Below are 16,109 nucleotides of genomic sequence, written 5' to 3' on the forward strand. Positions count from 1 at the left end.
TGGCAATGTGCTTTTTACTACACAGAACAAACTAAAAGCCTGGATTATGAATACTTGCTGAACGGCTTAGGTTTCCCATCTAAATTCAGCCAAAAACTTAGGGCCTTACATAAAAAAGAATGTGGGCACCTCCAAAGAAGATATTGTACTGCTTAAGTCTTCAAAAGTTCCCACCTAAAGTGAAAAACAAACCCAGATTTACATTACCCAGTCTTACTAAGCTTGGATCTGACTTCTAAGTAAGTGGTCAGTTTTAATCAGACAGTCAATCCCATCTTCATTCAACAAAAGCAATAATAAATTGTTCCTTCAGTTTATATGAGAAAATGGTTAAAGCAGAGAATTTTGCTACGATAGCGTGAGATGGACAAACTGAAGAGAAACTGCCCCAGTTGTGAAAGGAGCCAGGACCCAATAGCTAATCCAATTTGCTGCTGTCCATGAGAAAAGAAAAAAATGCTGAGAAGCAGCATATTTTTTAAAAAGATCGTTGTGAAACAATTTGCCTGTGAATGTGAACAAATGCGGCAGAGTGGGTGTGTGCAGTGGATATGTTTCATGTGAAAGGCAAGGAAGGAAATGGGAATAGCAGGCAAGTATTGGGGAAAAAGGCCTGATGAATGAAACAGAGCCAGAATGCTCTGCTCCTGCTCCTGCTTATTGAGATGTTACCTCTACACAAGTTTTATGTTAACTGAGTTAAGGCAGAGAGTGGGATTTTCAAAAGCTTTAAATGAGGGATAAAATGCACTTTGCTTGCCTGATTTGTATTTATGTCCTTGAAGATGTCCCTAAAGAAAACACCTTCCTCCCATGTCATGCTAGGGCTCAGCACCTCAGGCAGTGTCATGAGAATCCAAATAATTGGGCTCTCAGCTTGATGTTACTGCAGTTGTGCTGTTTGACCTTCAGTGAATGATGTCTTTGCATCTTGTTTGACTGCATGTTGAAGAAAAGCTTTTCATAGATGAGCAAAGTGACATGAAATCTACCCCAAAACATGATGTGTGAGATAAAAGAAGGCAATATTTTGACATGTTTAACAACACCCACCTAACATTTTTCTTTGATGATACTGAAAAAATTGTTTCCCTGGTGATTAACCCTGAGGTCCTCTGACATTCCTAAGCATGTTACGTCTACTGTGACATGAAGAAGTAGCCGGGGAGAGCAGAGCATCTGTAATTACATCAGTGTAAGATATGTAAAACGTATTTTGCCGTGATCTCCAGAGGTCCTTTCCAACATGGATACCCATGGCAGGGGAGCTATAGGCCACGCTCCAGGCACGCCACTCTAGGAACAGACAGAGCATTTGGGCAGCGAGTGCTCAGAAAGGGCAACCAAACAGGGAGATTAAACCCTTGCCATTTCATTTGTTCAGCTGCTTCCCCTACAGCTCATTGTTTTTCTAAAGTCAGAGGCATGGTCTGATGGTCTGATCTGGTCTGTAGCCCTTGGAAGCTAACTGAGACTACCCAGCTCTCCTGTGAAAACAGAAGAGAGGGTGCTCCACGGTCTCTGCTTCCCCACACCTACATTTATCGGTATCATTAGCACGTTACCACATATAAGCTTTTGCCCTACCAGCTCTTGTTGGGAGATGACTCATATTTCCAGGTAGGCCAATCTATTCTCACACCTGCAGGTAGGGGTTTGGCAACATTAATATTTATTTTTGATCCCTCATTAGCCGTATTAACTGGTGCGTGCCAGACTTCCAATCATGTAGCCTTTTGTGGTTTATTAAGAGAAAAAACTTTTTCTGTCAGCTTTTATGGTGTAGCCAAATAGTGGGTGCCCATGTCTTCAGTCAGTGAATATTGCAAGCCAGCCTCTGGGTTTTCTGCCTGTGTTATCTTCTCGTTCCCAACCAAAAGGAGTGAGTTTTGGGGAAGAGTTGAATGTGCACAGCTCCAGGGCGCAAGGGAGGCCCTAATACCTCTCAAAATCCCTTGAAGTGCTGCTGTAATACCGCCATCTCCACTTTATAGCTTTCTTCTGAGAACTGCAATCGTTGTGTAAGTGTGTGGCATGCTAATACGAGCTCTTTCTTCCTGTGTTCTCTGGATTGTTCATATCTAGCTCTCACGCAGTGTTTTGCATCCATTAATTTTGAAGTGTTTTACCCAAAAGGTCACTTTCACTATTACCCCTATTTTGTAGTAGCTTTATAAGGTGTTTTGTCACCAAGTCACCCAACAGACGCCAGATCCCCTCAAAGCTACACTGTGTGCGAGGAGCTGATTTTCTGTCTTACTGTTCACTCTACAAACATCATCTGAAGCAGTGTTTCAAATCTCTTTGTTGTCCTCATTAAAGAGAAATTATCACGAACTAACAGGAACCAACAGAGCAGCTAACAAAGAAGCACTGCTGAATTACTGAGTACTGGCCAGCAAAAAAACTTGCTCTTAAGAGGATGCTGATGAGGAAAGTGACTGTTAGACCTGCCTCGAGGAAGACATGCTTCTTCCCTTGGATGTTCATGTGGTACCTTTCCAAACCAGTAAGAACCTGTCCCTTAAGAGGATCACCATTGTGCCTGGACTCATGAGAAGCTGAGGACTGGGAAGAGAATCAGACCCCCCCTGAGGACGCAGCTCAAGCCTGCGAGAGCTGGTCAGCCCAGTCTCTGTCAGGTATCTCAGAAGGGGGCTGCAGTTTTTATTTGGTCCTTACGTGTGTCTCTTGGAGACCTCCACTTCCATCGAGGATAGGAATCTGGCATAGTTATAGTCACCATGATATCAAAATGCCAAATCTTAAAGTTATTGAGGTACCTGCGCAGGCAAAAGAAATCAGCCAGAGTTAAGAACTGCACAGATTTTCTTGAAATATGTCTAAGCATCTAATTACTTCTTTAGGTGTCTGTATAAAGCCTTAAAAGTATCGTTAAAAGCCTACAGGTTATAACTGCTTAGATATTGAAATTTTGCCAGGACAGACAGCACATACTGTGTGCGCATTTGAGTTGGAGTCATTCATGCATTCACATTTAAGTGCACGAATATGCAAACAGCTACACAGAAGATTCGATCATACATCACCCCAAAGACAAAGGCAAAACTTCTGCTGGCTTTGCTGGCAACGTAGCAAGCCTAAAAAGGCTTAATTTGGCCCCGTCTCCAGAAACTGTAACAGTATTCACTCTGTGTTTGTACCAGGGAAGTATACAAGAAGATTCATGTTAGATATGTTACCTTTTTCAGCTTAGTGTCTTCTGTTAGAAAGATGCAAATTTGTCAAAGCCCTGCCTATTCACTGGACAGGTTGATTTTTGACAGTTTGCTGAAAGCCCTACTTGGTGCTTTCTCAAGTTTTCCCGGTTTTGTTTTGAAACTACTCTGCATTTAAAAACCTAAGCCAACTGCAATATTTTAAGAAAACTGAAAAGGTTAAAACTGCAACGAAACATTCAGAATATCTGAAACAAAATACTTCAGTTAACTTAAGGTGGACTTCTCTGGATAATCGTTTTGACTTTCTGTCCCACGTCAGGATTGGAAAATTTCTCACAGCCTCCGTAATTTTCTCAGGATATGAAAACGTTATCTCACCGCATTCTAGGTTTGTCCATCTCTTACCCTGTGGCCTTGACACCTACTTTTGCCCCTCATTTTACACGGAGAACTTTCACTTGAGTTGAACAAACAATTTTGCTGCCTAGATGGTAAATGAGCCCACATCTCCCAAATACCACTCTCGTATTGAAACCACAGGACCATCTTCTCTGTGCTTCCTGTACGCTTCCTGCTCACTTGAAAGCTGAGGAAATGAGGTATATTGAGGTGTGAACATTATTAGTGTATTTGTTTGTATTGTGAAAGCACTAAGACAGCAGAGATACAGACCATGACCAAATATGGACCAGCGTGCCAATGTGCTCAGAAAAGCGAAAAAGAAAAACCCAACAGCCCATTCCCCCAAGGCATTTACAAGCAGAATGTTAAACCAGCAGTAATATATTCCTTGCAGTGCCCTCTCCGTCTGGATATACCTGCAGGTATTGCCTGAAACTCTTAGTCAGGGCAAAACATAATGTTGGTATTGGTTTGGGACTATGCCAAAAGGTACCTCAATTTGTTTTCTTTTTGTGAGCCCTCAATTTCACTAACAAATCAGAAATGGGTCTTTGAAGGGTGGCTGGTGGTTGGGTTTTTTTATTTTCTGCAGCGCTCCCATTTTCTTCAGAAAGAACTGAGCAAAGACAAGAGCAGAACCGTACCTGGCCTTGAGCTAGCTGAAGACAGTGGTAAAATGCGTACCCACTGACTGGCGCAGCTGAAGCCACAGAGATGACACCCAAATTCCTTGGGCCAGGGATAACTCCTTCTCTGAAGTGGCTTGAAAAATTCCAGCCAAGCTGATACGTTTTTTTTTTTTTTTTAAATCCTCCTAAGAGTTTTAATAGCGAGCTAGCGTAGGTTCTCACTTTTGCACAGAAACCATAGCTGCCTCTCTGTAGGGTGGCTGTCTGGTTAGCACAGTCGGAATTAGGAGGGGGGCTATTTTATTAGCCGGTAAAGCTGATTGATTTATTAGAGCAGAAATCTCTTGCTAGCTCCAACACAGGTAATTCTCCAAATGCAAACTCTATTTCATTTCACACACACAAAATAGCCAAAGTGCCTGTGTTATGAATAGGCCCCTTTGTTACCCTGTGAATCGACAAGACAGACTGTTTAGTTCATGTCTGTACATTAGCAAAGGAGGACGGGGTCTGTGAGACAGATGTGGCCTTTAATTGCATGGAAATATTAGAAGATCGTTAAGCCATTTTTGACAGGGTTTTCCTCTGGCTGAGGGAGTAGAGCGTTGTTTCAGGGAAGGCGCAAGGAGCAGCCCTGTCTTGCCAGCCCCACAAATAGGACCTTGTCCTACTCCCTCACCCCAATGCTAAACAAAACCAGAAGAGATTTAGTCAGAAGCCCCGCTTTCCTGCCAGAGCTGCAGAACTACATCTCAGAAAGAACTCTCTTTAAATTGCATCTGATAAAAGGCTTTTCAACACAGCTCAGGGGACTTGCCCTGTTAGAGATAAGACCAGTATCAGCTCTGCTAAGAACATGGAGATGTGCCGAGAGGCCTGCTTCTTATTTATGTTAGCATGATTTGAGTGTAAGGACCTCTTCAGCAAAAGGAAAACATACTGCAGTCATCTCGGGAAACATCACAAAGCGTTGCATGTAAAAGCAGCCCTCTTTTCCATAGGAAAGCGAGCTTTTTTAGGGGGCCTAGGTTTTAATCTTAGTGTAGCTACACTCCACCAAATGACTTTGAGCAGAGCGTTTGGTTGCTTTGCATTGGTTCCCATGCTGTAAAATTGATGTAACAACCTTATGTCTGTCTGTCTGTCTGTCTTCGTGGCACCCCTGAGATACTGGCTTTGTCTATTAGACACATTGCTATGAAAGTAGGAGCCTGACAGCTCCGTGCATTGCAGTTATCAAGCCAGAGCTAATGATTTTCATCAAAACAAAACAAAACAAAATAAAACCATGAAATTAATTGCTCCAGGTGGGGATTTGCAGATGAGCTGAGAGATAGCATGGATCATGTGGAGGTCTGAGCAGAGGTCCTAGAGATGACAGGAACCTGAGAGAATCATTCCCAAACTGGCCCTTGGGTACGTGCGTTTTTGGCATCACCTCTGACAGAGGAGAACGCCGGGGTGCAGAGCTAAGCGACCTACCTAAAGCCATAGCATGGAATCGGTCTCAGTGCTGGGATTTGACTGCTGGCAGCCTTGGCTCCCAGCCTCCTCCCTTCCAAACACAGTGAGCCTGTGCTCTGCACCTCGCCCGATTGCCCTGCAACAAAAATTCAAAACTGCCTACCATGAACTTACTCATGGCCTCTGCCTCCATGGTCTGCTTCAGCAGGCCGAGCGGAGACGGGAAGGAGAAGCCATTAGTTCTCACAGGTGTGGAAAACTATCCCTGAGCACAGACTTCTTGAGGTGGCAGTAGCAAGAGGCCTCATTTATCTAAGCAAGGCTCAGAGCTCTTCTCAGTACCACGCTGATAAAACCCAACAGACTTTCTGTTAATGGTTACTGATAAGAGATTTTTGCTCAGCCTGAGAGGAGAATACGTTTTGCTTATGTCTAGCAGTTCTAGCCCTAGGATAACTCTTGTCACTTCTATGACCTCCTTTTTCCAAGGACATTGGAGCAGTCTACAAAATCTGAGCTCTTTCAGGGGCAGGCATCATACGAATAGGGAAACTGAGACATGGGGACATTAACACAACTGCAAAAGAGTCTTTTTTTATTATTATTTTTACTCTCACATCTTCTGCTGTTGAGTTAGCCGGCAGGCAGCATTCACTGGCTGATTCTAGTAGATGGGACACCAGAGTTGGAGTTAGATGTGTGTATTTACTCTCTCTGTTTGTCTTCAGCAATAGCTTCACTATAGCATTAGGCAAGAAGCTATTTCAGTATTTCAGTTTCTTGAAACATGAGTGTTGGTAGGGTAGTCTTTCCTCTGTGCTGTTTGGTATCACTAGGATGAATAGCACCTTGTCAACTCCTTTTTGTATTGTAATGTTAACTTTGGGTTCCAGCCCAGGTGCCAGTATGGGATTTGGACCCATAACTTGTTGTCCAAGAGGTAAGAGTGATGTCTATCCCTGAATCCTTCCAGGACCTTTCTCTTGCACCGAAATTAAAACATCAGTGTTTCTTTGTCGACAAATTAAAAGCCCTTGGGAACTTCCACTGGTGTAAACTGGGTTTTCCTGTTCAAGTATCTCGATTGAGATTGACAAAGAACATATCTCAGTGTAATCCCGCTGAGCTGTTTTCCTTGGAATGCCACGAGCAGGCTTGTTCACAAAATCTCTGCTTTTCCTATAGGCGTATGCAGAAACAATCTCGTCACTGGAGCCACAGGGGCTGGGCTCGGTGCACAAGAAAAACACAGATCCATGCCATCCCAGCAGGGTGGCAGCCGTCAGTTCCGCTGCCAAGTGGAGGAGACCAGTTGGGAACTGGATAAGGAGCCAGCAGAGGCTGGGTATTCTGCAGAAGGCATCAATGCACAGCTTTATTAAGCACTCGGCTGGGCAGTGATGGCACCTGTATTTGCAGCCAGGATCAGTGGGCAAAGGAAACGGAGAAGCTGGTGTGGGTATTGTTGGTAACCGCTCCTCTTTTGGCTGGCCTCTCTCATGAGGTTTAAACCTAATATTTCAGAGGGGTTCAAGGGACTGTGGCTCCCAACTCCTGCTAAATGGGAGTGCGATTTGTGTAACTTCAGGCTCTTTTGAAAATCTCAACCTTGGGACTTGCCCATCCCAGTAAATGGCACTTTTCTGGTTAAGAGGCAGATAACAGTTTCACAGCGCTCTATCAAGAGCGTGCATATGCTTCTTGGGGAAGAAGTAGGTTCCTATGAGTCCTGAATCACCTCCCCCGTTTCCTCTTATCTCCGTACTTCATGTGATGCACACTTGACAACAAACCTAAGTAACTAGCTCTGGGCTGAAACACTGGATTTATGCTCTGAACACCATAAGCACTGAGACCCTGAACACAAATTTAATCCAAACGTAGCTCAGGGACCGGGGCTAAACCCAGAACGCAAATAGACTGGAGCCCTAACGCTTAAAATCTCAAGCCACATCTGGTTTAGGATTCAGCTGCAGGACTGCGTTGGACTTGTATTTGCCCCCTCTGATATAGTGTCCAGACCTTGCAATATGCACTGTAAACGTCAGTGATGGATTATGCCTTTTATTTCCTTTTGGCTGAACCTTTCCATCGCTTAGCATTCCCTAGGTAAGAGGCGTTAGGCATTGCTCAGGACTCCTACCCCTGTTTCAGGGGAGAAGCACATACTGCGCTCTCTCCTGGAGACTCTGCTTTGATTCTTTCATGCTGTTGTTTTTCCTTAGTCTGGAATAAGTCATCTTGGGCTGAAAGTGCATGTTTTGTTCTCTGCGGATGGAAACATAACAGCACCCGATGAATGTTTCCTGATGGGCTTCCTGCGATTGTGAAGGGAATGGTGTCAGAGAACAAAACAGGATACGATTGCGGTGTTTGTGAATATAACTGGGACAATGGTATCAAAGTGAAATAAAAAATAATGAATGGGCATTGGTGTAGCGGTGAGTCAGAGCTCAGAGGAACGTGAAATATTTGTGTCTTTCTGAACTGCCACCTCCCAGATCTTGAATTGCTGGGAGAACACTCTTTTCACAGTTTCCAGTGCTTTGGCAGTAGGAACCCAAACTGAAAAGATAAGGTTTTGTGGTTTGCACCTATTCCTTCATGCTTTTAAGACTCTGCTTTATGTCCTTTTCCAAGGCAGCCTGTTAAAAGAGGAGACACATAGATGTGACATACCCTCTCTCATGACAAACCCCCCGTACTTTTGAGTTTCTCATTTTATAGTTTTCCTTTTTAGGGTGAATCTTTTATATTGAAAAGATTCAATTGCTCTTTGCATGTGGAAAACAAAACCAGCAGGATCGTTATATAGTCTCAGTTTCTGGTATGAGTAAAAATACCACCAAAAAGCTCTTCTTTGAAAGAAATGGTTGCACTGCTGCAAGAAGCAAATGCAGTTTAAAGTGACCTCAAGTTTTCTGAAACGAAGTCCTTGGTCAGTCTGCAAACTCCTGATGAAAAATTTGCCACCGAAAAGCAGCCTCTGGCATTACATGAAGGAGAGGAGCCAGGCAGTGGGTGCTTCGGGACAAAGCTGAGGTCAGCACAGAATTTCTGCGTACCAATAGACTGCATTTATTCTTCAGGATAGTTTGGGTTTGTCAGGAAGCCAGACTCTGAAACCATCTTGCAGTTTCCCTCCATGTGTCTGCAGCAGAAAAGACCATAAAAATGCTACAATAATATTTACTGAAGTGTGTATGTTCACAGTTATATCCATGTGTCTCCATTTACAAATGCATCTGCTCAGTGCAAGTCAATTATTTTACAAGGGTGAGGCAAAAAAATTAAAAGGAAGGTGAACTAGAGCTAGGTGGATTTGACTGCCCAGCTCTGGAAAGCAACCGCCCACACAGCGTCAAGTTATTCTCAGTGAGCATGGGCAACTTTGGAGCAGAAAAGCTGTGGGCGCAGAGATCAGTGGGGATAGAAGCACAGTAAACTGGCCGAGGATGGTGTTAATATATGGCAAAGGCTGATTGATTTTCTGGAAGCATGACATGGCTTGGAGAAGATCTTGAGGGATCATATAGTCCTCCCACCACGGCAGAGTTATGCTGATTAATTTATGGAGGCGAACCCTTTTGTAGTTACGTTAGCTGCCAACAAATGAAACCTGGCTCAAGCTGTGCCAACGGCAAAGCTTCCAGCACTTTTAACAGGCTTAATGTTTTACCCCCAAGGTTCAGTACTCATCCTAAATCATCTCACGTGTCTTGGTTGGCAGAACTGGGCAGGAATTCTCCCAAACCTTCCGGGAACAGAAGCCAGAAGCTGTGATTTGTCCCTCATCTGCTGATGGGCAGACAGCTCATCTGCTACTCCCAGCATGTATCAGTACAGCAGGGTGGGAAGCACCCGAGTCGGGTAGGAGTGCCTAGGGAAATCCCTGTCTACAGGCCCAGGGATGCAGGTAAGCCAGCTGGGGACTGGCGGGGGTGTTGCATGCTCCAAAGCACAGCTGCCGCTCTCTTTAAAGGAAGAGCCGCAGCACGCCTCCAGGATTTAGGAACTTAGATGATGGAGATGTGATTGTCTATCAGATGTGTCCAGTCTCTCTAGCCTCAGATTTCACCCTATGACTTTTAAGAGGTCAAGAGGCTACAGCAGTAATTGGGGCAGGTTCTTTTTTTTTTTTCCACTTCTCCTCCTGGTCCTGTGCTGAGGCCGCACAGAGGCATCTCCCGGAGATTCCCCGTGTGTCTGGGGCTGGTGCCCCTAAGCCTCCTCATCATCAGCCCTAATGCAGCAACTTGCTGGGGAGGAGTACTGCGTCCTGGTTATTCCCACCTGGTATTTAGCCTGTTGGAAACCAAAATAGGCTCTGAAATGATTTGTGCAAAGTCTAGACTGAGGAAAAAAGTCGTTGGTCCAGATCCTATAAATGTATGCATGAAGTCAAGTGCTCTTCTGAAAAGTGAAGTACAGAAGCATGATTTAATTTATGTTTCGTTTTTGAGTCAGGTTTGGGGGATCTTGATATCAAAACAATAAAGCATTCATGTTAGCAGCCTTCTTTTATCCACCTGACATGAAACAGTGAACGTAAAAATAATAATAATAAAAAAAGACATATTTCCTTATGAGAAATTCTGCAAAATCATTTTGCCCCATTTTTAGCTGGCTGATTTCAGTGTGGTTTTGCTATTTATGCCTATCTTATTCCTGCTTTGTTTCCTCCTAGCCTGAGGTACAAAGTGGTAGTTTCCCATTTATTTGAATTGTGAAGAAATGATGCTGTATTCTAAGACTGCCAAGTTACGCTCTGATGTAGTACTCTGGGTGGAAAGTGAAAGAAAGGCAGTGTGAGGTGCAGAGGAAAGCCTGCCTCACAATTTGTCCGGGGAGTTAACCTGCATTGTAGTTTTGAGCAAGTCTCCAGTGCAGAGTAAGAGCAAAATTATTGTACTGTGGGATATCATCAAAATAATTAAATGAAAGCCCTCCTTTGTACACAAAGAAAGCCTCAAATCTGCAGAAACTTCAACACAGTCTTAAAGGTATGCTGCCTTCTTCTTAATCCTTAGTCCTGCTGCAGCAGAGAAAGCAAGACTGCATCTCCTCCCATCCCTCCTCCTCAGGGCACAGATTGCCAGCATTTGGGTTGCCACAACCCAAATGCCATCAGCTCAGCTGGAAATACTGTGAACAGAACGGTTTATCCATCCCTGTGCAATGCTGCAAGTAGATAGAAGAGGTACAGAGCAATGCACTTAGGCAGTGACGTTTCTCCGCCTGCTGTTTTCACTACAGCGTCATGATGGATCTCTGGTGCTAGCTGCAGCCCGCAAATCCTCCGCTGTAGAGGCAGGCCTTAAATTGATTGTGAAGGGCACAAGATTGGATTGTGGTTGTTAGCAATAAAATGCCTATGATTATAATTTTCCAGGGGGAGTTATGTGGAGTCCCTGCACCAATCACATAATATCCTGTAAGGAAGGTGGAGCAGTGTGAGCAAACCTCAAGAAAAGTGTGCTGAAAATGCTGCAGAGGTCTTTCTATCTTTTTGTTTTGGTTAGGTGTACTGTAAAGACTGGATATATTAGAGTCTGGGATTGCAGTCCAGGCCTTGCTTTGAATTACCCAAAAGATTCCTGCTTGTTTTCCAGTAACAGGACTGGACGAGGCTCCAAGCCCCACCGAGCTTACAGTGTGCACAGATCAGGGCAACCCAGGACTGAAGGGAGCAAAAGGGCACGGACAGGGGAATGCATCACTAAAGGTTATGCCAAAGATCGAGGGCAGGGATGAGAATAATCTTCTGCCTTCCTGCCTCCTAATTCAGTGCCCAATCCATCCGAATTTGCTGCCACAAGATCAACACAGACTCTGCCTCTTTTTAAATTTTATATTTGACTCATTTTCTTGTAAGTCTGATGTTATCTCTTTTCTGCTTGTATGAGATGTTGGCAGCAGAAGTGCTGAATTGTAAAACTGCAGTGCCAAAGTAATTTCTATTCAAGGAACAGATTCTCTGTGCTAACCTCAAGCCACGCGTAAGGCTAGTTGCTGCTGGTACCTCATATTCTGGTGCTTTGCATCGTACATCTGGGCTCTTCAGACAGTGGGTCTGTGTTGGTAACATTCTCTTTACAAAAATATTTCAGGAGTGATTTTCCCGCAGGATTAAGAGTGGCAAAGATATACTCTTGCAAAGAAAAAAAAAAAAAAGAAGTCATCCCTCTAGAGGTGGAAGTACTCTTTCCATGCATGGCATTGATGGTTCAAGTACTCAGCATTTTTTTCTCTTGTATGTCAGGCTTTGTGGAGGAGGATGAACCTTTGATCTTCAGCAATGCCTTTTAAATGTGGTTATGGCCAGAAAAGTGCATGTAAAGAGCTCAAAGTCAATATTCAGTGTAAACGCCTTGCATGCACCTGGAAAGAGCCGTTATTGTAGAGGCTGGGTTATACCTGGGATGGTAGATGCTGGGTTATACCTGGGGTGAAAGCACAGACTACTGTCACCTCACTGGCTCTTGTTTTCATGACCTTTCTCCCAGAGCTGAACCCAGCGAACTGGGAACCTCTAGCAAGCTTTCCTTGCCAGTGAACTTTGGATAAGGTTAAAAACCTGAACTTTTAGGGGCCTTGTCCAGGCAAACCTCTAGAGGTTAGCGAGGACATCAGGATATCCTGGGGCTAGCTCTGTCATCAATGCAGTCATCAATGCAACAAAGACTGTGAATGGAAGAACATCACGGTAAATGATGATGTTTCACATCATATGTCTGCATTGCACAGTTGCCCCTGATTTTTACCTTGGGGTTGTTTCTCAGACCCATTTCGTTCATATATTGGCTCAAATGTTCCACTCAATTCCTTAACTAAGTGAAAACTTTTACTGAAGCTCGCATGCCATCCCCATTTCGGGGTAACTTGCTTGAAGTGTTGGTGGACTGTCAGCCCTCCCCAGCGTGCTACCCGTGTGACCAGAAGAACAGACTGGTTTTCCTGCAGCACACAGGGACAAAATCAAAGTGTACCTCACCTTAGACCTGGGACCTGGGTCGAGATGGCTCGTCTGGAAAAAGGAAAAGCTGCAAGTTGGACTTCTGACAACTGTATACGGTTATTAATAATAGCCAGATCATATACTCATGTCTAAGGGATCCAGAAATGTGTGCCAGCTCCACGCAAAGCTGTTTCAGCAGTCATAGCGACGGGAGCCTTTCATTTGTGGCAGTTCAGCGGTGGGCTGCCCTGCAAAGGCTGGGGCTCTGCTTCACAGGGACTTGAACTTGCCTATCGCTGCGCTGCAAGCTGCCGTAGACGGGACTTGCCACATTTATGCCAGGAATGTGATTAAAAACTGGAAAAACTGAAGCTAGCCTATTCCCAGAGGCAATATAATGTAACATATATGCCAGAATAATACACACAAGACCCCTGTCTCAGACTCAGTCTGGCCAGCTCAAGGACACAGCTCGGGAGGCAACAGCATGGGGGGAGCCCTGGCACGCTGTGGCCTGTCTGGTTAGGTTATGTTAGCACCTTTAACGCCTCGATGTGTTTTTCCCAGTTGCCCATCACCAAACGCCAAGTAGCTCTCGATTCCAGGGGATAGAAATTTGCCTCCTGGTATTCAATTTAACCGTTGATCTCTTCCTCAGCCAGAACTGAAGCCAAACACTTCCTGAACAAACTAGTCCTTCAAAACTGAATCTAGGCAAGCAGAGCCTCTGATAGTGAGTACAAGGAAGGTTGTACACGTTCCCCATCCGGGTCTGTAGCCTGAAACTCTGGCAGGGCCAGCCAAGCCCTGTCCTCTTCCAAGAAACTGAGTCCCAGGTAGTCCTCGCTGCTGGGACATTATCCGAGTGGTCCCCGTACTCTGACCCTGCCAGCTAAAGGCTACCTGTTGCTCGCCACCCCTTTGTTTTTCTCTTTAAGCCACAGTTATACATGGCACGGAGAAGCTGATTGCAGCAGGGGTTGGCAGCGTGCCATCCAACTTCCCTTGCATGCAATCAGCAATACTTGTTTGCTATTTGCATGCATGACCCGGATCGGATCGTAAGCAGGTGTTACAAGCCGCTATCTCTGCCTGATCTGCTCTGTTTGTCCTCAGTTCCCCCAGAGCCTTCAGTCTGTAGTTTTTGTGGCTGTAACTAACTCAGGGTTTTAGCTCACACGATTCCTGGTTCAGTAACTGCTTGGGCCTGCCATGATGGCAGCCATCGCATTTGAATTTCTTTTCCTGTGTGCGACAGAGTTTTCAAGACGGTACGGTTTGCAGTCTGTATGCATTCAAGCAGCAAAATGCAGAGCTGCTCGGTGCAACTGCTGCCTGCCTGTGAGATTATCATTACCCCCGTTAACGCCAGTTGCTGCTGTAGGCAGGGCCTAGCCGCCGCTTTGTCTTTCAAGGAAGATCCTTATCTGAGGAGACAGGCTTCTCCATCAGATATTCTCTGTATCAGAGAAAAGTGTGTACTTGCCTGTGTATGTAAAGATAGTTGTACTTGGATGCAGCACTAGTCATTGACCCTAGTCCAGGGCTGTCCAGGGCTGTTCTTTGGGGTGTTTGGGGGTTTGTTTGCTTTTTTTTTTTGGGGGGGGAAGCCAGACAGATCCCCGCTTTCCAATTATTTTCCGTCAGAACCTTTCTTCAGAAGAAAAAAGGCTTTAGGCAGAAAAAGCATTTTCCCAGATATTGTTTCCCTAAAAAAACCCCAACTTTGTTTATGTTTTTAGACTGGAAATCTCCAAACATTTTACAATTTTATTTCATGATTTTGCAGTGGTACTCATGGTTTCCTTGCCTCTGACCAGTCAGATCAATGCATAGACTAGCCTAGACTGGGTCTAGACAGCTTTAAGTCGGCCCAGCACCCCAGGTATTTGGGGCTCACTTACCACCTCATGCCATAATGTAGGGAACCTCACATTTTTTGTACTGAGAGGAAGCAGAGACTTACAGGAGATGTGTCATTTAGGAACCCCTGCCTGACATCCTGACTTCAGTAAATCAGAGAAGCAGCAAGTCATTATATCCTTACCTCTGATGGAAAGGCTTGCTCTCTTTTAAGAGCTGTCATCAGAAGATCTCGTGTTCTTGTACCTTTCTACACAGGCAAAGTTTATAGCCTGGAGATAGTCTCAATCCCTTTAGGGAGTTTCTGACACAAGGCTGTGACCATACAGGATTGCACCACAAGGAAATTCTTCTGAGGGGCACCTTCCACTCCCTAGCTTACTCTAATTAAAGCAGAAAAAGGTAAGGGCTATTTTTGAAAGGTTGTGCGTCCACCGAGAAAAAGCTGCTGCAAAGGATGAACACAGTCTGAGCTCCTTGCAACATGCAGCATTAGGCAGTGTGGGGTAAAAGCTCTCATTTTTGTTGTTTAAAGGCTGTAGCCATTTCTGCTGGTCAGTGTGAGAGGTTGCTCACAAAATTTTTACAGCAAATACTGTAACTTCAGCAGGATACACACAGATGTTTGAGGGTTCCTCTGAATTCAAGCTTAGTCAGACCCACTTAAATGCTAGGCCACTCAGGCTTACTTGGTTTTGTTACGTGATCTGAGATCTGAGATAGAAAAGTGCTCATATTTGTAAATGCAGAGCACTGACCTGACTGTTTCTAAGTGGGTTAATTTCAAGCTGAGAGGGATTCTCATGTTTACCCAGCTAACTATTGTCATTTTTTGTGGTGATATCATGAGCCTGGTAATATCTGATTTGCACTTAGATTCTCACGTAATCAGAGGATTCCAGCAGCTGCACTTTTCTAAGTTTTCAGAATTTCTGTCTCCCTCCCTGCTTGTGGAAAAAGTTTGCAAAACTAACCTCAGAAACGACTACTGGGGGGAGGGAGCAATAATTTATTATTTTTAAAAGCTCGTGATTTGTCCTGTGAATTTTGAGCACTGAGGGTTTAGCAACACACCAGCTTTCAAAGCAAAGACAGTGTCTGTGTGTTCACGGGTAACCCACTGCTGCATGCACATCGATGTTACGGGTCTTTTGAATGCTCGGTCCACAGAGTAGGTGAGTCTGTCGCTGCCTTTGTTTCGGAGGTCTGCTCCATTAACTCACATTAAAGTAGTGTGTGCTTTTAGTTTGAGAGGTTCCTCGTTCAGTTTCTGGCTTGCCAGCCATAATGGCAGCTGTGTTATGTGCGGTTAGCTTAGCTCCATAAAGAACATGCAGACCCTGTCAGATGCACTTTGAATAAGGCAGGGCTGTGCCAAAGCCTTTATGAGCCTGGCACGCTTCATTTAGAAAACCCAAGCGCATCAACGCAAGGAAATTGATAGTCACAACTTTTTGTCAACATTTGGAGTTTCAGCAGGAAAAAGAAAGGATAACAATTTCCTGGTTTTAAGCATTTCTAGAAATGCACAGTTTGGTAACTCACCAGTCCTACATTTCCCACAAAATAAACAAAAAGCGTAAAGTAATGCATTTTTTATCCCACCACTAA

The 16,109-nt window shown here is 44.5% G+C and overlaps 1 protein-coding gene across 3 annotated transcripts in view; it reads left to right on the forward strand.

The window, feature by feature from the left end:
- The window catches only part of FLI1 (Fli-1 proto-oncogene, ETS transcription factor), an 87,370-nt gene that overhangs the window by 31,548 nt on the left and 39,713 nt on the right, over nucleotides 1–16,109 (forward strand). The gene's annotated exons all lie outside the window — the stretch shown is intronic.

This window comes from Pelecanus crispus, chromosome 19 (assembly GCF_030463565.1).
Source record: "Pelecanus crispus isolate bPelCri1 chromosome 19, bPelCri1.pri, whole genome shotgun sequence".
NCBI lineage: Eukaryota > Metazoa > Chordata > Aves > Pelecaniformes > Pelecanidae > Pelecanus > Pelecanus crispus.